General features: G+C 43.9%; 1 long non-coding RNA gene across 1 annotated transcript; it reads left to right on the top strand.

The window, feature by feature from the left end:
• The first annotated feature begins 203 nt into the window (after nucleotides 1–203).
• On the top strand, nucleotides 204–8097 carry LOC140003343 (uncharacterized). Its single transcript, XR_011811842.1, has 4 exons — nucleotides 204–329; nucleotides 2372–2544; nucleotides 4954–5150; nucleotides 7767–8097. It is a non-coding gene; the product is annotated as an uncharacterized lncRNA (long non-coding RNA).
• Nucleotides 8098–15783: the final 7686 nt, after the last annotated feature.

Raw genomic sequence — 15783 nt, 5'->3', positions numbered from 1 at the left:
TCATCACAATGCCAACAATAATTGCATTTCACAGTTTTCATTACGCATATACCTGAATACTTTTGCTATAGAAAATAACTGCCTTTTTTCGACAGAGGATTTCCAGCCTTCAGCAAGGTGGAACAGTTTTAAAAACTGATCTGCCTTTCCCTCAAATTTGCCTAATTAATCATTCTTCTTTGTAGGTTAATCTCCCATACGAGGCTAGCGTTGACCACATCTCCAGCAAAGCATGGAAAAGGTCAGCAGAAATAGATTTTCCGAGGCCTTAGAGGGACTCTGCGGGCAAATGGTCACCACCACCCGACACTGCAAAAGTGTGATTAAAGGTAAACGGGAGAACCAGGTGGGAGAGTTGCATGACACCAGGATCCTTGCCAATGAAAAACGGCAGTGAAAACGCTCAGTAAGTACTCCGGGCCCACTGACTTCAGAAGGTAAAGAATGAAATCTTCCTTAGAGAAAAGTCCTGCTCACATAATTTTACATCACACACAGGCTCATAGTATTCCTGCCACACAGGAAGCCCAAGTTTCCTTATTTTTGCATGGTTGCAAGCAACGTAAGCAAACTGGCAGCTTTCATTCAAGTAATCGTTTGCGTATTAGCGAATTATGTCCAAGACTTCGTATATATGTGCACACAATGTCAAATGGGCTGCTTAGGTCAGATCTCTCTCTCTCACCCTGCTGAAATGTATGCTAAAAATATCCTCTGTAAAGTTACAGTCCCTTTCCAAATAATGATCAATTCTGCACCTTGCTGGGTACAGTAGTTCAATCCAGGGTAGTATTTCTTGAACTGAGACTGACCACGCATGTTTAAAATTAAACAGGCTCAAGAGAACTTACCTTATGCCCCACAGATGAATATTTGCTGGCTGCAAAATCCAAGACATGGTCCTAGTAGATGGCTGCTCCACTTCGTGCACATCTGCAATCCAACGGGGAAAAACATGTCTTTGTGCAGGAAACGTACAGCTGAATTTAGTAAGAAATTAGGCTGGCACAATCCCATGGGGCTGGGTACTGAACATGGGGCTGCTCCTGTCCAGAGTGCATGGATCCTTGCTTGCTATCACCTGCCAGCAACAGGCAACAACTCCAGAACAACTCCAGACTTGAGCTTTCAGGGAAAAGCAGGGCTTATTTTCTACCCTGAAAACCACCCTGGGCAGTGGCCCATGCTGAGGCTTAGCCAAAGCTCCCAGGCCACTGCGTGCTCCAGGAGCTGGTCCATCACTTGTCAGCGTCTCTGGGCTCTGGTGTCCAAACAACCCTTTATTTAGCCTACAGCATGGATGATTTCTGTTAGCAAACAAAACTTTTACAGGCAAACAGACCAGGTTGACAAATGCATAATGGATGTGTTGAACCCTCATTAGAGCACTGTTCTCTGACAAGCTGCATGGTCCATCATCTATGTAGGATAACTTCCTAAAATGTTAAACACACGCACCATGCTTACCTAAGTGGGTAGTTACTGAGGACATAGTACTTTGCTCCTGATGGTGCAGTTTGCAGCCCATAAGCAAGGACAGAGTGCTCTCTGAAATAAAAAAATAAATTAAAAAAAATCGCTATTGTTATTACTGCTACAACCTTATAATTAGAAATGTTTCTTTGCTTTCTTTTACCTCAGTAAAACAAGAGCAATTATGTAGCCTCATCCATTTCTCTAAAGGGCTATGGAGAAATACTGCTTTCAAGAAAAAAAAAAAAAAGTGATAATTTCATAAAAATATATAAAACAAAATACTCAAGGCGTTTTTGAGAGGCATTCTCACATATTGCTGAAATTACACGCAATGTGTGAAAATTTGCATAACAAATGTGACAAGATGGTTACTTAAGGGACTGAAACAGAAGGAATAAAATATATATTAGATACCTCAGCTCTCATTAATTATTATTCTGAATGAGAAATAATGCCAGGAGCAAGAGGGGTGCCAGAAGAAGCAGTGGGGAAATATATTATCATGTATTTAAAAACCCTTAGAAGGTATAATAATAATTAGGAAATTATTGCACTACTGATCTTTTTTAGTAGCAGAGCAACCACCTGTTCACACTTTTATTAATCGCTTGCTTGCCTCTTCCTTAAATATTGTCTGTGAAGATCGTGAAAGGAAAAACTACCTGAGGAGAAAGGAGGGGACAGAATTCGTGTTATGCAAGGGAAGAAAAAAACAACTATAAAATTCATAATTTTAATTAAGAATCACATGTGAAAAGGCAGTAATATTTTGAGACCGTTTTATAGCAAAACATAATTTGGCTTCAAACAATAGATGGGAGATGGGGAGTATTATTATTATTGATTTTGTTAATTTGCTCCAGACGCCCTGCCTTACCCAGCTTTGTCTTCGCAGTGCTCCCCAGAAGAGTGTGGCAGCAGCGATGTGGTGGAGGCAGCTCTGCGGGCGCTGCTCAGCACCGGGTGCTGTGTGAGCTCTGGTGCCCTGCCAAGAGCATCCCCGGGGTCAGGTCATCGCTGCGCCAGGAAACTGCAGCCCTCTTATTTCAGGAGATAGCGCCGGTTAAGGTATGAGTGAAGCGTTTGTGCTTTAACCTCAAACAGAGAAACCCATTTTTCTGTCAACATCTTTCCTTAAAACCTGCCTGGAATCAGCACAGAATTTCCTATTTGCTCCTTGCTGCCATCAAATCTCGTTTTCCCATTTCCTCAAAAGTTTTGTCTTGGCCTTCTCTGGGATCACCATCTCCCACAGTCAGCAGCATTGCTTAAATGCAAAAGTGCATGCCCATTTTCCCCATTAGTCTCCCTTATGTTTCTTTTCCCTGTTCCTTCTCTTGAACTTCTATCCCAGCCTCACCACTTGAGGTTATTTCCTGACTGCATTATCTTGTGAAACATTTCAGAGGTCTTTTCTCCATCCAGGAGGTTTTGAACTCAAACACGAGTCCTGATGCCATGGTTTGGGCATCCCCACAATGCTCTGTCCCATGGCCTAGCCTGACCTCATGAAGGGAACAGATTAAGTGAGCTCAGTATGGACAGAAATAGGTGGGAGAAGGAAACCTGGTCTGTGGTGGCACTCCTAGCTTGGCAAACATCTGCTACTATTCCTCATCCTTCTGGGAATAACCCCATTTCCTGATATCTCTTTTCATTTTTAAGCCCAACCCTTAGATGTTGGAGGGTAAAGGAGATGAGGAAAGAGTCAAAACACTTTGCTGTCATGGGGCAGATGTTTGCACCCTGCCACAGAGGTGCCACATGACTCCATGGTGAAGGGCTGGAAAAGGAATTTCATTGCACCCCCTTCCCATACTGCACATGAATTCAGCAGTTATTAAGAGCAAAATCCATTTAAAATCATTTTAAGAGTGAAAATAAGGCCCTTTCTGGGGATATTATTTCTAAGTCATGTTTTACTCTGCCATTAATATACTTTTGGAATGCATGAGAGCTCCTTGCACCCAAGGCAGGTAATAATGGTCTATTAAAAGACACCATCTCTGTTCCCTAATGCTCTATCAAAGGTACATTGATGAAAATAGCCATCTGACTGCTCTGATCAGCTTTAAGAAATTCCATAAAAGAAAGAAATATGCTTTCCTCGTAATTGCTTTTGTCTAAGATTTATGACGATGTGAGTAACGGATAAACCAGGCACTTGCTGAACAAGGCTCAGATTTAAGACGCGCCAACGCTAACCAGGAGATGTCCCACTAAGCGATGCATTTCTTGGGAGAAACTTGGAAGTGTTTGCAAAAGCCACATTTACCACACACACCTGGCTGCATTCCCTGATGGTGCAAACACACACAGCTCCAGTGAGGCCAGAGGTCCTGCGTTACCTTGCTCTAGGGGTAAATTTGGATCTAGGAAGCCAGACGCTTGAGCAGCTCGCAGCTGAGAGAGGACTTGACAACATCTGGAAGATGTCCTGGGTGTGACTATACAGCTGAATGAATAAGCAGGAGCACGTTTTGTGCCACCTATACCCAATGAAGTTGCACGTGTAAAGCATCACATGCCTGGGGATAGGGCCTGCGTGCCCGGCAAAGCTGTTCATACTGGTGACAACAGTAACGGTAATGACAGTGGGAATGGGCTGTGTCATTAGCACTGTGGGTAATTATATCCCATCTGACAGCTAGTCATTTGGTTTAAACAGGTGGAGATGCAATGGTCATTGCTGTGCCTCTTTACTGTTCTGTCAATAATGTGGCCCAAGATTACCTAAAGCACAGGACTGACACTAGGGAGATTCTTTATCTATTTTTAGCTCTGCTATTGGTTTTTGGTGCAAACATCAAGTCACTTTAATTTTTGTCCTTGTCTTTTCCATCTCCAAAAGAGGAATAATGATTCCTTGCCTGATTTCATTGCACTTTAGAAGGCAATCAGATACTACAGATGTAAGTGCCATTTAAATGCTTGTAAACACGCCCGTGTCCCTCTGTATGGTGAGGCAATCACTGCACTCTCGAGAAGTGCAAACAAATTATTCAGCTATATGTAGTGAGGGGCTACAATCGTTACTGTATGCAGACTTCTGAGATTGCTTCACTTCTGTGTGCCCACCTATATGTCCACAGGCCTACAGCTACCCTAAATGAGTGAGACTGAGGTCATGCACCTTGAAATTAAGCAATGCCACCATAAAGATTGGCAAGACAAGGGACAACCATGTAGTAGAGGATTTAGTCTTTTCCAAAATCTTTTGCATGATGCCTGACACAAGCTGTTGCACTGTTCCTCTTCTGCACATGCTGACTTAGTCAAGCTTCTCACCCAGTCTGCAGGCAGGCACCACACTGTACATCCTCTCATCAATGTCTGGCCTGCCCAGTACCAAGCTCCCTCTCAAATCCTTGGTACCTCCTCTCATTCTTTCTAACCAGCCTGTCAACATGTCCCTTTTCCCACCTTCCAAATTGCAGCAGAGTCCTCCTGCCAGTCTGACCTCTTCTTTCTCCTCAGGCCTGGCATTTGTCCCTTCTGCTCCCAGCATCAGACCCTCCATCTCCATCACAGAGAGCTCAGAGGTCTGGTTTCTGATCTCAGAGTGAATGCTGACCTACGTCAGGCTGTGGAACAACATTTTTGGGATCCCAGCATAAGCTCAGGGATAGTCCAGCCCCACACAGAAGTGGAGAGAAGGTGGTGGGCATCATCTGGTAAGTGCTAGGTGTGACTGGTGTGGCATTGTGAGCTTTATGATTCTGAGCTGCCAAAATCTGAGTCTATACAAACCTGCACGCTCCTTCAAGCCCTTCCTCTTTTTCTCTCTTTACATATACACACATTTTAGGACTCGTAACAGGTCTATATTTGGATATTATTTTCACCTAGAAAAAATAAATAAATAAATAAATAAATAGATAGATAGATAAATAAATAACCAGCAAGATTCTACACCAAAGATTTGAAGCTTGTCAGAGCCACAAGTGAGAGCAGAGTATAGTAGAGGGGATGTGTCAGCCCTTTTGGTAAGAGGCAGTACTGCAGCCATGCTTTTAATACCCCAGCTATTTATTCAGCTTCTTTTTTTTTTAGCTAATTACACCGAGAAGACTTTATGGGAACAGTTGCCAAATGCTTAAATGAGAGCATTTCAGCCATTATTTCAGTCCCAGGTTCCTATAGCAAAATGCACATGCTCACCTCGTGCATTCAGTTGTGAATGTCTGACATATCAGTGATTAATTAATATTAATGGCAGAAATCACTTCAGATTTGCTTTATGCTAGAAATCACACACAATCCTGGCTCTAATCACTCGGCACATAAAGAAACTTTAATTGATAACCCAGGTTTAATATCCATCAGGAATGGATTCTGTAGGAGGAACAGAGCAATGTTCCCTATAATCATCCTAGAGGAGATAGAAAGCTTGTTCTACCAACATCAAAGAAGATTAGGCAGCAGAAGCCTGATAGTAAAGTAGCAATTATGGAGTTTTTTTTAATTCTGTGCACCTGCTTCATCAAAATAATAGGCATCTTTTAGCAAAATAACCTGAAACTCAGTTCACTGACTTTCAATTATCTGATGCTGGGAAATGCATCTGGAGAGACATGAAAAAAGGTGATAGACACAGAGAAAAATAAAGAGAAGGGGAAAATTAGAATGAGGGAAAATATGAAGGCCTATCTAAGTGGGTGTCATAAATATCCTGCACCTCAGGCTGATTACAGAAAGGGAGTATTTTTGCTGAGTTAGGATTGTGGCATTGGGCGTGTTTGACCAAATCAGTCCCTGGTGCCTATGGGCAATGCCTGTGACTGTAGTGAACAGCTTACACCAGGGATAGATTTGGCTCGTTGCTTTTAAGGAGAAATTTAGGCATCAGACCTTAACACGAGCAAGGTAAGCTCAGGGTAACTTTCCACAAATGTTTCAGGCTGCATAGTTCAAAGCAAAAATAACTATCCTCAAATTCCCCTTAATCAGGTAGTCTTGCTATACAAAAATAGGAAAAGACCCCATAATTTTATTTCAAAACTTGTCTAAAATTGGAGTGGAGCCAAGCTTTCTTGAAGCTGGGAAGGAGAAGAGAGCCCAGGCACTGTCTTGGTTTCACTTGAGGGACTGCACCCCCATTCCTGGAAAAGCACGAGGCAGACCCTGGGACACAAACTTACAAAGCTTGCTGGGGGCTCACTACAAGTCCTTGTCAGGGTCCATGGGTGGTGTTTGCTTTTTAATAAATCCCAATCTTGTCTGAAAACAGTTTTTCAGAGGACTGTGGGCAATTTGCTTAAACATTTCATGATCTACTGTCCTGGACCCTCCACTGACAGAGCTGTTAACAGAGAAAAGCCACATTACCAACCTCATTACCGGGTAGAGTAGTAATATTTTGAATCTTGCCAGGCCCAGGAGAAAATCAAGGACAGCATTTTTCTGCCTCTTTTTTTCAGCTTTACATCTTTGTTGACTTCACTGTGCCCTCTCACACACATCTCATTCCTTCCTCCATTGTATAATGCCACCTCCAGCTCTTTCTAACTCAGAAATGAGCCCCACTCTGAGCTGGACAGGATTGCTCCTTCTCCATATTTTATCTCCTGAGCCACTGTGGCACATATTCGAGCACCCATCAACCTCTGAGAGACCCAAGGCAGGGGGAACTTACCACCACGTCCTCCTCTGCACACCTCCTCCTGGCTCGGCACTTTCCCCATCTTCAGAGCAGGTCACCTTGTGAGATAGCCCTGTGGGAGAGTATGGGCTGAGATCACACGTAGACCTGTGCCTTTCTGATCATGGTAGGCACAGGCTGATCCTTCAGCAAGAACCACAACCACATCCCACCTTGCACATATGAGGTAGAAGCAATTCCTTTGCAATTAAGTAGAAATTTTTTGTGTGAATTCCAAATGAACCTTTGTAACATTATCATTAGTTTTCAATACATCTCTTATTTTACCTCATTAGAATTATTGGTAATAAATGGTAGTAACTGGATTGTAATTAAATAGGAATTAAAATATGACTTCTTAATGAACTACAGCAAAGCAATCACTATTTCAATATACATTAACTGCTGTTCTGTTAGGAATACAGGCAACTCATTTTTAATGAATTGTTACAAATTATTATGAATATATGGCCTAAGCCTACAAAATAGTCTCACATCAGTAACTGTGCCTGGTAGATGTCAGCCAGCTGTGCAGTGAGCAGATCTACCCAAGGAACTCGGGACTTGTAAGATGCTAATGCCAACAGAGGAAACACTGAATTATGACATTTCCACAGTAAACTTTTGTATTATTATTATTATTTTCCAGGATGTTGCAGTTAATTTACACAAAGCCTAAGCAAGGAGCCATTGGGTGTGTCATCAGGGGAAGTGGACTAAAAGGTGTGAGAACACAACAGCAATAATACATGAGACAAGTGCATTTTCATACTGTTGGTTCTTGCATGATTATAATAAAAGTGCTTTGTAATAGGTCCCAAGGTGGTAAACTGCATACAGAAAACCCCATTTTATTTATTTATTTCTCCATTTCTTTATGCCTTTCTCTCTCTGTATATAAATTTATGTAAGTAAGCATATGGATGAATTAAATTTCGTTTCTAGGACTTGTGCAGATTTAAGAGCCACAGATAACATGCTTCTTTGTATTACTTTTGGAGATGTAAGAGGCACTCTGTGTAAGGATGTGCAAGCTGTATAAGTTATGTGCAAGCACATAACACTATGCACCAACTATATAGCATAGGTTTTGAAGCAACGTTCGGGTGGGCTTCTGGTTTGATGGGATGGGTGGGGGAGTGAACCCAGAGCACGCATGAAGTGCTGAAAGCCAGCTGTCTGCTCGCACTTGGAAACCTCCAAGGCAGAGGCAGCAGCACGCATCCCACCAAGCAGCCCCACAGCCAGGCACCTTCTGCCCCCTCAGTGACCAACGCTGCCCTGAATTCCCCAGGCGTTCACAGGCTGCAATGTCCCTCCGGCATCTACTGAGGACTTTTTCCCTCCCAGGCTCCTCATTTCTGCCCCTCATCATTATCTCAGGCTGTTGATTTCTAAGGGTCAGGCAGCAGTTGGCCACCACAGACATGGGAGAACCAGCTCCCTTGGTCACAGTGTGAGCATTCCTCACTGGTTTGATCACAAGAACTGTTTCAGAATGCTTTCACATGCCCTGAAATGTCTTAATTTCTCCATTTGTTCTCCATCTCTATCTTTTTACCTCTCGTCATCCTTCAGGGCCAGCATCTGACTCTGATATTTACAGTCCCACTGGATTTCCAGAGGAAATTCAGAACCAGGCTGAGGACGGGATCCCTGAGAGCCGCAGTCCCACCGCAAGGTGCAGCTGCAGGAGAGGGCAGCGTGCTTCTTCAGTGTGTTTGTCATACCCAAATTTAAATCACAGAGATTGAACAGGGCAAGCAAACTCACTTTTTCAATTTTGTTACCTAATCAAAACTCTAAAGCTTCCTAGTGCCAGAGAGTGTTCACATATCATCCACTTTCCATATCCAATGCTGACAAAACAATAAGGCAGGAATAACATAAGTCGTGAGAAAACTAGTCTGTCTCATAAATCTTCCCAGGAAAGTGGCTGCTGTTTTATGTTATTGCAGTGTGTTGTTTCCAATGAAGTGATTACTGTTAGATGTATTTTTAAATTGGTTTTGGTATTTTTAAAAATACATGACTTTGAGAGTGATAGAAACAAGATTGAGTGGCGCTAGACAGTGCCTACAATATGATTAACTTTTTCCCAGACCAACTACTTCCAAAATTAAAGTTACCAATAGAGCTATTGTCAACTTTCACCTGTCTGAAAAGGGCTCGTTGGAGCCTGTGAAATATATGCAATTACCCAGTGCCCCCCCTAAACCCTCCTCTTGCTTCAGACACTACATCGCCTGCTTTCTGCTTCAAGATGTCTGATTAATAATCACTGGTGTTATTTTAAAGTGTGAATGTGTAAGTTTAGGCACCAGAGCTCTGTAACAGAGCCTCGAGTTACGTCCCCTTGTGACAGAGAGGTTGTGGCTTCTGTCCATGGAGGTGAGGAACAGCTTTGGGTATTAACAGGTTCAGCTGAAGGCATATATGTACACAGAAAGGCTGAGCTAGATTTACTCAGCTCCAAATCCATGTTAACCTTTTCCAGGTGAGATAAAGTTCATTTGGAAGACATTCAAAGCAATAAATATCAGGCGAGAGGCTTTCTCAGGGTTTTACAAGTCATTAAAACTCCAGGTAGATTTTACCTATCAAAGGCTTCACTTGCAGACTGCTGTGCTCACACAGACCTTTTCCTGGATATCGTCTTATCACTTCCAGCAGCTAACGAAGCCTGCAGCTACCCCAGGGCCCACCTACCGGGTTCCTCTGCCTGCTGTGTGCTGCATGGACCAGGCAGCGTGGGGTTAAACTTACCCAGACACGGGAGACTCAATAAGAGGCAAAAGGAAAATGAATTAGAGGAAAATCAACAGGCAGCAAAGGAAAAACTAAATTACATTTCATGTACACACATGCACTCCTTTGGCTGCAGGGGCCGAAAATGTAGCCAAAACTGGGCTGTTTTCATTCTAAACAGTGTATCAATCCATTGATTAATTTTACACTTTGTTCCTTATGAACCTGGGCTGGGGCCATGAATGCTGCTAAGAAAAGAAGAATATAGCCAAAAAGGAACTCTTAAAAAGTTGGCAGCTGTTTCAAGGCAATGTGTCTGGCCAGCAGGAAGGAGATGGCTCCTCCAGGGAAGTGTATGGAGCTGTAAAATCATTTGTGAACCGGCCCTGCTCAGTTTATAAGGTGTGTGACTGACTTAAAGTCAAGTTTCTTGCACAAATTTGTGACTTGTAAATCAAATGATAAAAGTAGCCTGAAGTATCATTTTTCCAAAAGGGCATTACAAGATTGGTTAAGAATGACTGTATTTCCTCACTAATACCATTAACTTCGGAATTGTTTCCATCCATTACCGAGCCGAACAAGGAGGGTTTACTGTAAATTGCTACACACTGCATGGTTCAGCTGCTCAGCTTTATGGTATAGGAAACAGAAATAAAATAAAATCAAATAAAGAAATACAGTAAAACACCATGGACCAATTTCAGTCTTGGTGTAATCAAATGCAAATGGGAATTGATGGCATTGCACTCGCTCACACCAGGGCTGACACATCCCTTGGCTGCAGAGCAAGCGGAGGCAGCAAACCTCATCTCACCATGCCACATCCCAGAGCAGCCAAGGTGAGCAGGAGCAGGCTTCTATCTCATCATTTTCCTGTTACCTGCTATCTGCTGCCTAAGAGCTTCCTGTAAATCATAATTCACATCAGTATTTCTGTTCCATAAGTGGGTATTCCTTTCAGCACATTAGGAGGCTAAGGAATGATTTGGGAAATACCCCTAAAATCTCTCAGAGATAAGCCAAGTGTGACTTTGAAGTGTGACTTCTTGAGGTCTGTGTAAGATCTCAAGAAAGTGGGACGGAAAGATTGAAGAAGTGTGTCTGTGATATATCTCCTTCCTCATCCAGACCACTTTGCTCAGTGAGGGATAGGGCTACAAGTTTCCATTTACTGGAGTGTCAGGAAACCCATGATACTGCTTATCTTGTTTGCATCAGGCAAGAGATAGCAGGAATCACTCTTACTGACAGGGAAACTCCCTGTCTGTAAAAGACCAGCACAAAGCCAGGACACCCCTTAAGTGCCTTAGAAAGGGGGTCTGCAAAGGCTCAGGGTAGGCGTGGATTACCCGAAGGCAATCCAACCATTCCCTTGCTCAACACAGTGCTTCACTGTCAGCATGCACCCAGGCATGTGTCTGAGGGAAGAGTTTGGCTCTCTGGTGAATTCACCTACGTGTTCAAATTTTGCAACTACAATGAAAAAAAGTACGCTTAGGTGGGCTTCTAAACCATTGCTCACGTAAACCACAAAGCTCCTCCTGCTAGGTTGCCCGACCATCCAACTCTCAGCCCTGCCAAGCACCCACAACTTCAGCACAAGCACTTCTTAGCAAACAAGGGGTTCAAAAATCTCTGCATAGAATGAATTCTTTCCCTTCTCGCTGCATTTCAATACTGCTAATTGCTAATTAATCACAGACTTTGCCCAGCCTCCCCCTTGCCCAAGTTTTACGGTTAAAGTTTTGTTTGAACTATGCTTCACCCAGCAGAGCAGCACTGGAGGGTCAACAGAGCTATGCCGTGTGCTATGAAAAGTGATGCTTCTGTTAAGAGGCCTCGTTATTGAAATAACTTTTGAGTTAATGCTTGGAAATAACTTTGAAATGAGGACTTGCACAGATTTGTTTTCTTAGTGCAGCAATTAGCTTCATGCGCAGTGACTGGCTGCAGTGCCTTCTGCCATGTCTGACACATTAAATAAATTATTCACTCCTACTTCATTAGCTGGAAATACAGTTTGTAATACCTGCCGAGCTGCAGGACAAGCAGCAAAGCCACAGATCATCTAAAATAGAAAAATGAAGTCAGGTTTTGCTGCTCCCACATAAACAAGAAAAAAAAAAGGGGGGGTTGGACAAGGTAAATAAGATACCATTTTTCCTACCACATGCCTCAGTCAGAAAACTACCCCCTGCCCTGTTTCCTTTTTAATGACCAGATTACGATTCTTTTCTTCTCAATGAGTTGGACTGCCTCAGTGAAAATCCCATTGTCTCTGGTGGAAATAACCTCAGCATTGGTTACTTTTTAATGAAAGCACAGTGTCACAGCCCCAAGAAACAGCTTATTGTTTTTACTGCCATCCCATCTCTCTGTTGCAAGTCAGTTCAGTACAAGAATTTATTTACCAGGCTTCACGTGGGCAGGCAGTTTGTGGAAAGGTGGATGGAGGCAAGGGGAGGTGTGGGTTGTTGTTCAGGCTTGCCAGTCTCCAGCTGGCACACTGGGCCAGATCAGAGGACTGGCTGCTCCCATGGGAGATGGGGCAAGCTGTGGAGACAGCGCCTACTGATCTAACAGCTTTCCATCCCCAACACCTGCACCTTTGGAGCCTTACTCTGCTCCTCTACCCTCATCAGTCAACGCAGGCCCTGAAACAAAGCCCAGACCCAGCCAACTTCAACTACATTCTTGAGATCAACATGTCCTCAGCCTTCAGAGGTACTGGAGCCAGTCCCTAGTAGGCACTAGTTGGGACACGCCACACAGTGAAATGAGTGGGATTCAGGCCATAATGCTGGCATGCATTTTACAAAGACAGACACCTGTAATTAAATTCCTAGGTACATATTCATGCATCAAAATGGGTGACGTGATTTTCCAGAAGTGCTAGGCAGTTATGGCAGTGGAGGCACCGAGGTGAACTCCTGTATGTGTGACAAACATGCTCACCTCCAGTGCAGCTGCCACTCTGAAGCAGGTGTGGATGACTTACACCTTTCCCTTGCTCAATCAGATTCCCCCAGGTAGAATTAAAAGGTTTAGCCACTGCAGGCCAGCTGCACTCTCCCCAGCCACATATCCATGGATGACATAGGTCTGCTCTGCAAAAAGAAGAAAAAGTGTTGTTTAAAGAAGAAGAAAAAGGAGAGAAGAAATCTAATAAATATCCCATTATTTCCAGTGTATATTATGCAAAATTTGGCATGAAATCTTTATCTCACATAAATGTGAAGGTCACTTATTTGTTCATTAAATTCTCTTCAGTCTACATCATTATGCTCATAGTTTTTCTTATACTTAATGTATTAAGGGCCTGCCAAACTCATTAGACATCAGCTGATAAATGAATTTGAACTCACAATCTGTTAAAAATCACATAGGCACATTAGAGCAATATTTCCATGGCTTAGAGACCGTACACATTTAAATCTTCCCAGAGAGCATTCTGAGCATTTTTGATCCAGTGCAGCAGACTCAACACATAATTCAAGTCTGCTTGCTGTAAAAATTTACAGGCTGGGATCTTAGTATCACTAGTCGTAAATCAAAGCTGCACACTTAAAAATGTGGTAGTGGCAAAACTGTTGGAGAGGGTGTAAACATCTTATCAAGCTCATTGTCATGCTGCACTTGCAATGGAATAATAGGGAGAGATTGTTAAATACTGCATATATTTTCTCTCTTCTGCTGGAATTTGTCCTTATAACATATAACCCTCTGTAATTTTCAGCTTGGGCAAGTCTCTGGGTGGGGAACAGCTTCTGAAGCTGTCCCGGATTCTCCCCCTAGTGCCATGGCTCCAAATACACTTTTACATGAAATGTGGACGGAGGAGAACACGGGGCATGTTTATGCCATAGTTTATGCTTCACTTACTCGTTGCTCTTTATTGTAATTTCCCCCAACTGATGATAAAATGCTTATAAAGCATTGAGCTGATAATTTGCAGACTCTCCCGCTGCTCTGTTTGTTATAAAGCTACTCATGTCTCCAGGAGAGTCTTTCTTCCTTTTGGATTTATGAGCCTAATGAACCACTGTTATTCTCCATCACAGGAGCCAGTGATGCTGTGACATTATAGCAGGAAGATTTGAAAACTTATGAGAAAGCACTTGAAACAAACTGCTGCTCTTAATAAGTGCCTCTTGTCTTCAGTGTGGTCTGAGGAAGATCTAAGGGAGCTAATGAATGAGCAGAACAAACCGAGTCCTGCACTAACCCTGCAAATTCCACCGCGGAGTAAGCAGTGCTGGCGAGACAAATCCTCTGCTGGCATGAACTGGATTTATCAGTGGCACGGTGCTGATACGCAGCTCCACAGAAGGGCCCGCTCAGCACACGAGAAGCCTGAGTCCTCAGGACTACTTAGAGTTTCCAGATCGGGGCTGTTAGATGTATGAGACTAAATACAATTAAATCAAACTGCCACTGAAATTAATTTCCAGCTTACTGGCACCTCTTTCACTGGAGCTCAGCTGGCTGACCAGACAGCTTTTTGCTCCCCAGGCATTCTAGATTCACTCAAACATATTTTCTGGAGCCAGCCCTGTCACCAAATTCCAGTCCCTTCAAACCAAAGACATGGAGGTGGGGGAAAGAGGCCAGTCCCTGAGGCCTGGGTGCAGACTGCTGATCACCTTGTTACTTCCAGAAAGGAGCCCATTCCTGCCTACCACGGCAGTGCACATTGAAGAGAGAGGCAGTACCGTGGCTAGGCCAGCCCCAGGCCCTTTAGGAAGTTATAGGTCATAACCAACACCTTCAGCTCCACCTGGAGACCATTAAGGAGCCCGTGTAAAGCCTGGAGCACGCAGTTCACTGGCCCCCAGTGAGGTGCCCAGAGCTAACAGCATGCCCCATTCAAAGCCCCCATGTGCAGGCTGTTATCAAAGAGACAGCTCCTGGACCCCAAAATCGACTTCAGCTGGCCAAAGTGTGGGGAGCGAGGCAGGAGCGAGTTGCCCAACGTGAAGCAGGAGCCAGCAGCGGTGCTGGGCACAGGACCCAGGCGCCTTGGCTGGGAGCACGAGCGAGACACCCGCGTGCTCTGGCAAGGTCCCTGCTGCCTTTGGCTGCTGTGCCGGGCTCCCAGAGACCAGTGGGTTGAGCCAGGCGAGCCATGCTGCCTGTTGGGGCAGAAGTTGAGCCGCCGCCAGTCCCTTCCCACCCTCAGCCTCCCTGCCTGCGAGCCAGCTGGCTCCCTGCGGCTCCAGCCACAGTGTCAGACAGCACGTAGGCAGCACGGCCAGGCAGAGCTTGCTGCAGGGCAGTGCCAAGCCACGGGCTCCTCTGATCCTCTTGACATACCCCTTCTAGCCGGGGGATGGTAGAGCTGTCTCTAAGGTACGTCTGCAGGTGAGCCATCTTGCCAAAATAACGAGACCTCCCACCACACATGATGCTTAACCACACTGTCAACTCCGCTCAGAAAAGCTCTGCTGTCTTCAGTTAATCTGTAATCATCAGATCTTTCATCATGGCACACAGATCTCAGCAATTGTGCTCATTACAAAAACCACCATGGCATAATAGGAAACAATGACATGTTCTTTCCTTTTCCTACGATACTGTGGGGTTGAGGACTTGTTGCGACGCAGGTCATTCAGGCAGCTAAATATTAGAGGAAGATGTATGGTGACATGCCAATCAGTGCTTTGAAAAGCTCAGCCTAGGTGACTCGGTTTGTTAAAAAGTATTCAAAAGCCCCAATTACAATCAGTTAAAAGCAATAAGCATGCAAATTATTTTAAAACAAACTTTAATTAATTTCAGCATATGTTTCACTTAGGCTGATTAGTCAAATCTGATTTTCTGAAAAGAAACAATAAACATCTGCTAATGATGATTTACATATTACCGCTCACATGGCCTGCAGTGCGCTCGGTGCTGATGCAGGTTCTGCATCAGAA

The sequence above is a fragment of the Anas platyrhynchos genome, chromosome 10, assembly GCF_047663525.1.
Source record: "Anas platyrhynchos isolate ZD024472 breed Pekin duck chromosome 10, IASCAAS_PekinDuck_T2T, whole genome shotgun sequence".
NCBI classification, from domain to species: domain Eukaryota; kingdom Metazoa; phylum Chordata; class Aves; order Anseriformes; family Anatidae; genus Anas; species Anas platyrhynchos.
Note: the sequence above shows the minus strand (reverse complement) of the source record. Positions and strands in the feature narration are given on the sequence as shown.